Genomic DNA, 11,661 nt, shown 5'->3' on the forward strand with positions numbered 1-11,661 from the left:
TAGATTAGAAACTACAGAAATCTTTTACAAGTAGAAAGTAGAGAATAGTGATAAAATTATGTAGTAGCAGAAGGAACATATTACCAAGTTGGAGGCAAAGGTAAGGGAGACTGAACAACAAGATCATAGTTGATCTCCTAACACATCATGAAGAAGAAAAAAGAATATCTACATTATGGGCTGCAAATTGCAATAAGCTTAATGGAGATATGGAGAAGCTCAAAAGGAGGAATACATATTTGACAAAAGAGAAAGAGGAAACAAGTAAGGAGATATCAGCCATGAAAAGTGAAAGAAGTCAGCTCTAGGAGGCACCAAGCATCTCTCAACAACAACTCTACAAAAACATCCAAAGAAGAAAACAAGGTAGTACTAAGAAGTATTGAGAAGCAAAAGACACTTTCTTCCCAACTAGAGAGAGCACAAAAGGAATGCCTCAAATTCAAAGCAAAAGTAGAAGAAAAGATCAAAGAGCAAAGCCAGAGTCCTTTCAGGTACGACTAGCATAACTCAATGAAGGAGAGTCCTCCCCAAGAGAATAGGACCAAGGTACGCTGTTGGATATTATTGAATCAGCTCTTCGACTAGCAAAACTCAATGAAGGAGAGTCCTCATCGAGAGAATAGAACCAAGGTACGCTACTAGATACTATTGAAAATCATGCAAGTCTATTAGCTACACTAGCAGTCGCACCTAGAAACCTTGCACAAACCCAATCCTTGTTCACATCAACTCTTCTTATATCCCTCACTAGAAAATAAATTGATTTTGAGACTGCTCATATACATAAAGATATAGAGTAGATGGTCAAAAGGATGTATAGACATAATGCACCTACATTAATAATGGCCATTTTTCACAATGCCCTCTGGAGCTAGAAAATGCTAAAGACATCTTTCTAGTTCCCATTCATCCTATAGTGCTTAACTTCAGAGCATGGACTGAGAGTCTTGATGCATTCACAAGAATTCACAGAAGATGAAGAGATAATCCCCTTAGGTTTTCCAAAAAAATCTATCATTTAATTCTCCTTGTCCCAGGGATTATATAGCTAATAGCATAACTTGGATGACTACATACGGTCTCTATGAGGCAAGGGATTGTTACAATAATCTAAAGATTATAAATAGCAAATCTTACCAACCTTTGGGGATATGTAAGTTATACCTTCTACTGTGCACCCACTTAGAAAATCTAGAAGCACAAGGCTCAAGGGAATTTGATTTTATTCACCTCAACTACCCCATACTAAAGGAAGAAATAGAGTTAGCATAAGGTATTCATGATTACTTCCAGGATAAGGCTGAAAACCCAGATGTGGATGAGGATAAGAAGAAGCAACTAAATAATTAACATATCCTGATAACATGTCTATCTTCTCAACCACTCTTGGGCGAAGCAGACCTGAAAGTCAACCAAGCAGTCTCAGGACAAGCCTACTGACCAAAAAAGAAACAGATACACCTCAAGAAGAAGTACAGATACCACCGGCTCAATATTTAGCCAGATGAAAGAAAAAAATGGTCACATATTGCTCAATGGGTAGTATATAAATTGGAGCACTTGTTCTGGAGATTGAAGGCCCAGCCTAGAAGCAGCCCGAGAAGCACTTGCTATTGATGCAGAATCTACAGCATCCATTGTGACCCTAATTTAGGATTGTGAGACTCAAACCAAAAAGGTGGGAACTGAAATACAAATTCTCTTCACCCCAGCATGGAGCAACAGATGCTGGGCACTTAGGATATCTTTCATTAAGAAAGAGAGTATTGGGAAAGTAGGAAGGAAGTGGCTGCTAAAGGAGGTACAAAACTTGGAATACACTCTAGAAAGAATCATAGAAGAAAGGCCTTAGAGTATCTGGGATATTGGCTTGACAGACAATTACTTTCTTCAGTCAATTACTTGGAATACACTCTAGAAATAATCAGAGAAGAAAGGCCTTGCAATATCTGGGATATTGGCTCGATAGGCAGACAATTACTTTCTTCAGTTTTAGTACCAGTGACACCCATGAACATTTACACAACTGTTAAAATGCTACTAAGCTGCTTCAATGTGTTAGTAGCCATCTTGTAGTTAAATTTTCACGACTTGACAAGAGAAAATATATAGACCTTAATGTCATATTTGCTACATTATGTTGTGCCCACTCTAGTCTTTAGTTTGTTCTTTGGTGATTATAGGCTTTGGTGATTATAGGGTGCAGGGTGTTAGAGATTATTTTCTCTTGCCTATACATCCATTTGTCCTCAATTTTTTAGCCTGGGCCAGGAACATTATTCTCACACAAGTATGGAATGAAAGTGATCCACCATTGGTATTGTTAGCTCCCCACGAATTATGAAATTTTTTAAGCCGCTCAGCATCATGGATTAAAGACAGCTTGTGGTGGTTATAAGTGTATGGTGTGCAAGAAGTGAGGAATGTCTACCAGCACTTGCTAGGCAAAAATAACCCTTTTACCATCCCTTGGGGTTTTTTAAACTGCTCTATGACATACACACCTATTTAAAGAATATGCTTTCAAATGGTGATAAGAGATTTAACTCCAGTCACACCACTTACACACCCAATATGAAATTGCCTTTGTCCCAGGTTCAATTGTATTTAAATAAGTTATTTAATGAAATCATAGTGTTACTAATCATAAACTTCCAAGTATCCGGTTGAATCTTAATTTCCAATCATTCCTTCATCGGAGTATCTATGGCATCATTGGCAACCAGAACGCTCACCACCTGTTCACTCAGGGGCCTTTTCGATAGTTCCTAGCTCATAGTACCCGGTAATTATTCACTTATAAAAATCAAGATGGAATCCTCGTTGAAGATCAGCAAGATCAACCAACAGATCCATATAAGAGAGCTATGGACTCATCAGTTGAGGACCAGCAAGGTCAATCAACCAGATCCATACTCGGTTTTAGAAAACAACTCTTACTCCTTGTTCCAATATCTTCCACGACGCACGTGTGGGTATCTTCGGCGACCCAGAGCCCGAGCACCGTATGGTCAGCACCCTCTAGGATCCTTCGCAGGTCACCTAGCGCTTCACTCATAGGCCGCTTCCTTGGTCCCTCATCCACTGTACCGGAAGCTCACCATTTTAATCAAACCGAGGCTGGTCAAGACCTCGGCCGACCTTGCTACGCGAGACGTCCTCCATTGACTCTCCATCAAGTAGTTGTAACTTTATCAGTTAGGTCTCCACGACCTTGATCACAAGACGGTCAATATGCTTCCCCAGCATTCTTAACATAAAATAGTCATTTACAAACAGGTCATAATTAAATACAATTTCTATAATGAACTCCCGTCTTTCCACATTATCCCTCATCAGTCCACATTACTTATTCCACATTCCATTCATATGTGTACTCATTCTCATCCAATCACATCATTTTCCATCTCATCACATCAGATTCATTCATCTCACATATCATTTATTCGGATCCCAATTCACATGTCACCACCTCTCATCCATTCACTCATATCGACGTCACATCATTTCACATACACATTCGCATTCATTATTCCACATACACATACACATCCATCCATCCACTTCCACATTCACATTCATACATACACATCCATACATCCATTTTCACATCCACATTCATACATCCATATGCACATCCACATTCATATATCCACATCCCCATTCACATTCATACATCCACATCCACATTCACATTCATACATCACATCCACATCTACATTCATACATCCACACATCCATTTTCACATCCACATTCATACATCCACATCCACATCTACATCCATACATCCACATCCATACATCCACATCCACATCCACATCTATACATCCACATCTACATCTATACATCCACATCCACATCTACATCTATACATCCACATCCACATCTATATCTATACATCCATTTCCTTCAACCCACATCATGCACACATCAAACCACATCATCTATACATCCATCCACATTAATCTACATCATTCACACATCAAACCACATCATCTATACATCCATCTACATCATTCACATCCTAATTCACATGACATCACATCCATTCATCCATTTACATTTATCTGATTCATATCACTTCCATCCATTCATAGAATGTAAGAGAATTCTAATTTTTTGATATAAAAATTCTTTACGCATCTAATTAGGCATAAAGACAACTTTAGTAGGAATAACACTTTTATAAAAATCCTTTTATGCATCTATTTATGCATAAATTCGATTTTAAGAAAAATAACACTTTCGAATTAAAAATAAACCTTTTATGCATTTTACTATGCATAAATTCCATTTTAATGAGAATAACACTTTCAAATAAAAATAAATCTTTTATGTATCTATCTATGCATAATTCAATTTCAATGAAAATAATACTTTTGAAATAAAAAATAAATCTTTTATGCATCTTTCTATGCATAAAATCAAAATTGATAAGAGTAACTCTTTTGGATTAAAAGTAAAATTCTTTATGCATCTATTTATGCATAAAATAAAAATTGATGAAAATAACTCTTTTGAATTGAAAATAAAATTCTTTATGCATCTTTCTATGCATAAAATCAAAATTGATGAAAATAACTCTTTTGAAATAAAAATGGATTTCTTTATGCATCCTTCCATGCAAAAAATCAAATTTGATGAGAATAACACTTTTGGATTAAAATAAATTCTTTATGCATCTTTCCATGCATAAATCCAATTTAGTAGGAATTACACTTTTAGAATAAAAGAATTCTTCTATTGCATCTTCCCATGCATAAAAACTAAATCCAATGAAAAATAATTCTTTTAAAATAAAAACTTCCTTTTATGCATCTATTTATGCATAAGTTCAATTTTGATGAAAGTCACACTTTTATAATAAAATAATTTTTTTTATGCATCTAATTTATGCATAAAATCCATTTATGATGAAAATCACTCTTTTAATATAAAAAAAATCTTTTATGCATATGTTTATGCATACATATCATTTATGATGAAAATCACTCTTTTAATATTAAAAAAATCTTTTATGCATATGTTTATGCATACAAATCATTTATGATGAAAATCACTCTTTCAATATAAAATAATTTCTTTTATGCATAAAAATCATTTATGATGAAAATCACACTTTTAATATAAAAATTATCTTTTATGCATACAAATCATTTATGATGAAAATCACTCTTTTAATATATAAAAAAATCTTTTATGCATACAAATAATTTATGATGAAAATCACTCTTTTAATATAAAAGAAATTTTTTTATGCATCCATTTATGCATAAAAATTATTTATGATAAAAATTCCACTTTTAATATAAAATTTATCGTTTATGCATATGTTTATGCATACAAATCATTTATGATAAAAATCACTCTTTTAATATATATATATATAATCTTTTATGCATATGTTTATGCATACAAATCATTTATGATGAAAATCACTCTTTTAATATAAAAGAATTTCTTTTATGCATCCATTTATGCATAAAAATCATTTATGAAGAAAATCGCACTTTTAATATAAAAATTATCTTTTATTTATATGTTTCCGGGAGGCCCTGGCAGTCCCCTGGCACTCACCTGCAGTCCGGAGGGCGCTGAGCACCGACCTCGCTCGAGCACCACAGAGGAGACCTACCATGCCGATTCGGGCTTCATCACGGATATCATCTATCCGCAGTCGGCTGAGTCGCCTCGGCATTAGACAGCGGTCGGAGGCTTTTGATTACGCCTTCACACGGCTTTTTGGAGCAGAGGGCCCCCATGAGCCCGTACCCATCCGAGTTCATGTAATGATACCTCCGCGGCCCGCCGCGGGGAGGAGGCACTTGATTCAGCGATGGCCTTCTCATTCCCTCTATGTGGCCCTTGCGACCGGGAGTGGACTCTAGAGCTCGCTCTTAGCACTTTAAAGACTGAGGCAGTTTAGATGTGATAGGCCAACTATGGGAGTTGGCCTATCACATCATGTGAGCGATCTGGAGGTGACAGATGTGATAGGCCAACTATGGGAGTTGGCTCATTTTTTCTTGGATCCCGGGAGTGTGGATGCCTCAGGGATTCGTCATTTGGTCGTTCGCATAGTGGCAGACTTAGCACGCGACCCTAGATATGTATGTATACACGAGGTTGCTCTGTCAGAGCGGGAGGCAGTCGCCATGGGCCACAGCCCCACTGGTGCCTGATCCGTGATTCTTGCAGTACACCGGGTGGGTAGATTCGCAGCCGCTCGGATGGGGACTACTCTCCATCCAAGCCGCTTGCGAAGGCCCGGCGGGCAGCTGAGACAGCATCCACCTCAGTAGGTCATCCATGAGGATCATCTCATGGAATGTACAGGGCCTTGGCGGAGCACATTTTATATGCTATCATGGTTGCTTGAGGCAGGAGCTTCAGAGATGCCTGGTTGGTGGCAGCATTGATATTTTGATGATGCAGGAGCACCACTTGGGTGAGAGCAGGATCCAGAGATATGGTTCATTGATGCCTGGTAGATGGGACACCTTTTGGTCTGCAGGGTTTGGTCCTTTGGGTGGACAGGGAGGAGTATGCATGGTCATTGCAGATGTATGGTGGTAGGCCATTGTGGATCGAGGGATCATTGTGCCTAGTAGAGCACAGTATGTCATTCTGAGGATGCATGATGAGCTATTGGGCATGCTCAACGTCTATGCGCCCAATCATGCTAGTGCCAGAGCAGAGTTCCAAACCCAGGTTACGGATGCATTGCCAGAGGCCGCACATTGGTGTGTCGGGGGAGACTTCAACATGCTTGAGGACTCGGCCGATAGGGTGGGAGGCAGTCATGTTACAGTGCACGGTACGGAGCTTGCAGCTTGGGACCGGTTTTGCATGTCACTGAGGATCACTGATACATGGCAACATGGGGCCTTCTCCCGCTCTCAGGACAGTCTTAGTTTCTCTCGATCGAATTGCCGGCAAGGAGGGACTAATCTATCACGGATTGATCGCTTTTATGTGGGCGACTGGTTAGGGGAGCGAGGGGGCTCCGTCGGCATTCTCGTTGGCACATCATTTTTAGATCATTCGCCAATTATCTTGACATTGGAGGAGAGGACACGGGAGCCCACAGCTTGCAGTTGAGGATCCCAGAGAGGGTACTTACAAATCCCAGTCTCGCAGAGGACATTGAGAGGATTTGGCAGGATAGTCAGTGCTCTGACCAGGATGCAGCAGGCTAGTGTGCCCAGGGACTCATCGAGCTTAGCTCTTTTTTGCACGCTGCAGCTTTGACATTGCTGGGAGGAGAGATTCGCGAGCGGGAGCATCAGCTGCCCTGAGACGCAGCCTTGCTTCACTACAGCGCCTTCAGGAGCAGCAGCCTGCATGTGAGTGGGTGGCATCACAGCTGAGCCAGGCACGCCAGGAGGTTAGAGAGGCAGAGGAGCAGAGACATGAGTTTTACTATCGTCGTCAGGCCTCTCAGTGGACGCAGCTTGGTGATAGAGTGACTAGGGAGTTTTTTGAGATCACTGGACCCCGCCATGCTCGAGCAGGAGTCCGTCAGCTTGGGAGACCGGATGGATCGGTAGCTTCTAAGCCCGGGGAGATCAGAGCCATTGCCACTGCATTCTATAGAGACCTGCTTTCAGCGGAGCCAGCCACCACTGAGGATCGAGATGCTTGCAGACAGGCTGTGTGGGCCCATGTGCAGAGGAGGGTCACAGATCGTATGCGTACAATTCTTGGTGTGTCTCTTTCAGAGATTGAGCTTTCCGAGGCCTTGAGGGTCCTGCCGTGACATAGTTGCCCAGGGGAGGACGTCGGCCTTTTTTATGCGCTATTGGGACCTTTTTGGGCCAGGCCTCTTCAGGGGCTTTCAGTATGTTTTGGACACTGGGGTGATGCCACAGAGCTTTTCAGAGGGCTTGATCTTTCTTATCCCCAAGGGGGAGGGAGTATCAGATGATATTCGGCATTGGAGGCCTATTACGATCCTCAATACTGTCTACAAGGTCTTAGCAAAGGCCTTGAGTTTGAGGATCCAGCCCTTCCTGGGGGAGTTGATTCATGCTACCCAGACAAGATTCGTCAAGGAGCGCAGTATCCTTGACAACATCTTTACTTTCTGGGAGGCGACGGCCCGAGCTAGATTTCTTGGCGAGGACTTGGTCGTGATGCTTCTCGATTTTGAGAAAGCATATGATAGAGTTGATTGGGGTTTCTTAGAGGGCACTATGCTTCGCCTGGGCTTTGAGCCAGGATGGATCAGAGGGGTGGCGGCTCTGTATTCCACAGCTCGTAGCCAGGTGGTGTTGATTGCAGGAGGACGGGGGCCGAGTTTTGAGCTGACCAGATCAGTCCGTCTCAGGGGTGTCCCCTCGCCCCTTTTCTTTTTCTCTTCTTTGCGGAGGCTATGAGCATGTATTTGACGGTAGAGGAGGTTGGTTTGAGAGGACTCCACTCCCAGTCAGGGGGGAGGACCTGCTCGATGCAGAGTTTGCGGACAACACGGGCTTATTTTTGCATGGCCAAGAGGCCAATCTTCTTCGAGCAGAGTAGTCGCTCTAGGTTTTTAGTGCAGCTTCGGGAGCATTGATCAATTGTTGGCGCAAGACAGTGGCCTTTTGGATCAGTAGTACTCCCACTCCGGCATGGAGCCCGGACCCCGATTTTAGATGGATTCCTCCTAGCACAGCAGTGCGGTATTTGGGATGTCAGATTGGACTAGATTTGTCACCTGAGCAGCAAATTGCCCCGCTTCTTTTGAGCATTCGTCGAAAGAAGCTTTTGTATTGGAGTACAGCTCGACTATCCTTGGCTGGAGGGTGGTGGTGGCAAATCAGGTGCTATTAGCGACCATGTGGTACATTACGTCTTGCTGGATCTTCTCGAGCTCTTGCATCAGCCAGGTACAGAGGCTGATCAGGAACTTTCTTTGGTCTGGGCGGGACGGTCAGCCAGCCCGGGCAAAGGTTGCATGGGCAGTTATTACACTTCCGCTGGCTCAGGGAGGCTTGGGCATTATAGATCCAGTCGATCAAAGTAGAGCCTTATTGGGGAAGCTTATTGTTCGGGGACTGCTTCCAGGCGCTGAGCCTTGGAAGGAGCTTCTCTTGCAGCGGCTGCAGGCTCGGGCTCCCCCAGCAGGGGGCACTTGGGCACCAGAGATTCGCTGGATCTTCATAGAGATGAGGAGAACGGGCCTCAGTAGAGGATGGGAGGACAGATTCGCTTTGAGCATCCTGAGAGCTTGGGAGCTGCTAAGACCGGGGCTCTCTCAGCGGCCTCCTTCTTGTGATGAGGAGCGGACCAGACAGCCGCTCATCTGGAGCCCAGCGATTCGCACAGAGCAGGGTCATATGCTAGGTTCTCGGCCTCGTCTAGCCTGGGGACCATTAGCGGCGGCAGGCCCAGCACGTAGTTTTGGAGACTGGCAGGCCTTCTGCAGTCTCCCAAAGGAGTTCCAGGTGGAGAGGCTGAGTCACTTCAGAGGGGGGTTGATTATGAGGGATGATATTCAGGAGGCACTCACAGAGGAGTGGTTCACGCCTTTCGAGCTAGTGGCCCCACGGTGGATGGGAGCCTTTACACAGTTGGAGATCCTGATTGCTGTCAGAGCTTGCACTGAGGATGGCAGATGCCTCTACTATGAGATTCAGCATGAGGGCAGACTTCAGAGAGTGGAGGTGGAGTCGCCTTTGGTTGCAGAGTGCACCTTTCAGAGGATACGGGTAGTGGCCACCGCTTCTCGGAAGTGGCATATTGATCTCGACCCTGAAGATGTGCTCCCGGATTGGCGCATATGGGCATATGCAGCGCGCCCCTTGGCCCGGCTACAGTGGGACCTTGGGGAGTACGAGTGGCATGATCCTTATGCATCCCTTGAGGCCACAGAGATCACCTTTTTCCAATATACAGTTCGGTTGGGGTGGCATATTTTGACGGCGAGGAGGATGGTCTCTCCAGCTGTAGCAGGGCATTGGCGGCTACAGGGACTCTCACAGGAGTTCCTAGAGGATTTTTGGGCTCGGCTCTGGGCTAGTCGCCGACGCAAGATCTCGACTTTCCAGTCTGGTCGCCCACAGGGGCTCAGCAGTTGGCACCTGGCTTGTTTACAGCGGTCTTCCGGCCGATGCAGCCACCCTATGGAGACACAGCGACATTGCCTTTGGGATTGCCCTAAGGCGCAGCAGATTTGGCTGCGGATGCTGCATATTCTGGCCCCCCTCTCTCCAGAGGGTATGTTTACGCGGGGTGCCACTGCTTGGTCGACTTACTCAAACAACACATTCCCTAGTTCCATTGTTGCAATCCTAAATGCTAAGTGCCAAAGCTTAAGGTTCTGATTAATATGTCGTGGGGTTTTAGGTTATGCTCGTATTCAGCTTCCCAAGGGAGGCCTTCCAATTGCTGTGTGTAGCACCTAGCTCGAATGGTAGCTTCAATTTCTTGTCACCAAACAATGTTGATGGCTTGACCAAGGACAAGTATCTTTCACAACAAGAAGCATGTAGGTGAAGAAGAAAGCCCTCAAACTCACACTCACTCTCTCACTCACACATAAGGGATAGAGGAAAGAAGAAGAAGCAAGAGCTTCTCAATTCTCACACAAGGGAAGATGAGTTATCCTTTATACAAACTTATTAAGTGGTTGGGCACCCGGGGCACGGGTGGCCACTGAGTAAATCTATCATCCAGTGTGTGCTAGACTACTAGTATACATGTGAACTCGATGCCAACATTACACTTAGCTCGGTCATCCCTTGTTTACATCGTGTGTAGCTCATTAGAGTGGAAAATCATAAGTTGTGCATTAAGTGCCAAAAACTACTCGAGCGAACAAATTATAAAGTAATCCAAATTAATAAAACATTTGATGCCAATCACTCGTAATTACTCCGAATGCTTCAAAGAAAATCCGATGGGGCCTGTCAAAGTTGTCCGCCTAGTTAACCACCATAAATGGGGTTAACATCTCCCCTTTCTTGATGTAGGATGTAGAAGAAGCTATGGGACATAAACGTTTGACTTGAGAGTTTGTCCACGTGTATCGATAAAGTGCGTCACGAACCTTTGATGCAACTAGATTTGTTGCTTGTAAATGTCAACTTTCAAGGTCTTGATATGTATGTGGAGTGGATTTTGCTACAAGGTTCCAAATGGCAAGTGCACAGGTAGAAACAAATAAAGAGTGCCTATTGCATATGCTTGAAAAATGCAAGCACCTATATGCTTCACAAGAAGAAAATAGAATGTTGTGAAAGTAAAGCATATTTATGGGTTCTTCAGGTGATAGGTTGTACCTTGGGCCAGTGTTACCACTGCAAAGGTCCCCGCATTCGAAGATGTCACTGAAGGGCTTTTGCTGGCGAGGTTTCAAAGGAATCTCATCTCTTTTTTTCTTAATAAATAGGAGGTGGAAATGTTTCTAAGAGGTTGTGCCTTTTCCTAGTGGAACTTCTCAAGTCCAAACTCATGGCTCCTAGGACCTGGGATTATGTTCTTAGAGACCTTAGTTAGAGAACCTCATGAAATTGTGGATTTTCACTAAGTACAAAAAATACAGTTGGTAGGGAGGCTTTTTGAGGGTTTCATTCACCACAATTTTGGAGAGCTTATAGATAAGTTCTCGAATCTCCCAAATTGTTATGTATGTCTATTTTTCCTTCAAGTTTACCTCATGATTATCAAAATAA

The sequence above is a fragment of the Cibotium barometz genome, chromosome 28, assembly GCF_041138505.1.
Source record: "Cibotium barometz isolate CiBa-2024 chromosome 28, ASM4113850v1, whole genome shotgun sequence".
Classification (NCBI taxonomy): domain Eukaryota; kingdom Viridiplantae; phylum Streptophyta; class Polypodiopsida; order Cyatheales; family Cibotiaceae; genus Cibotium; species Cibotium barometz.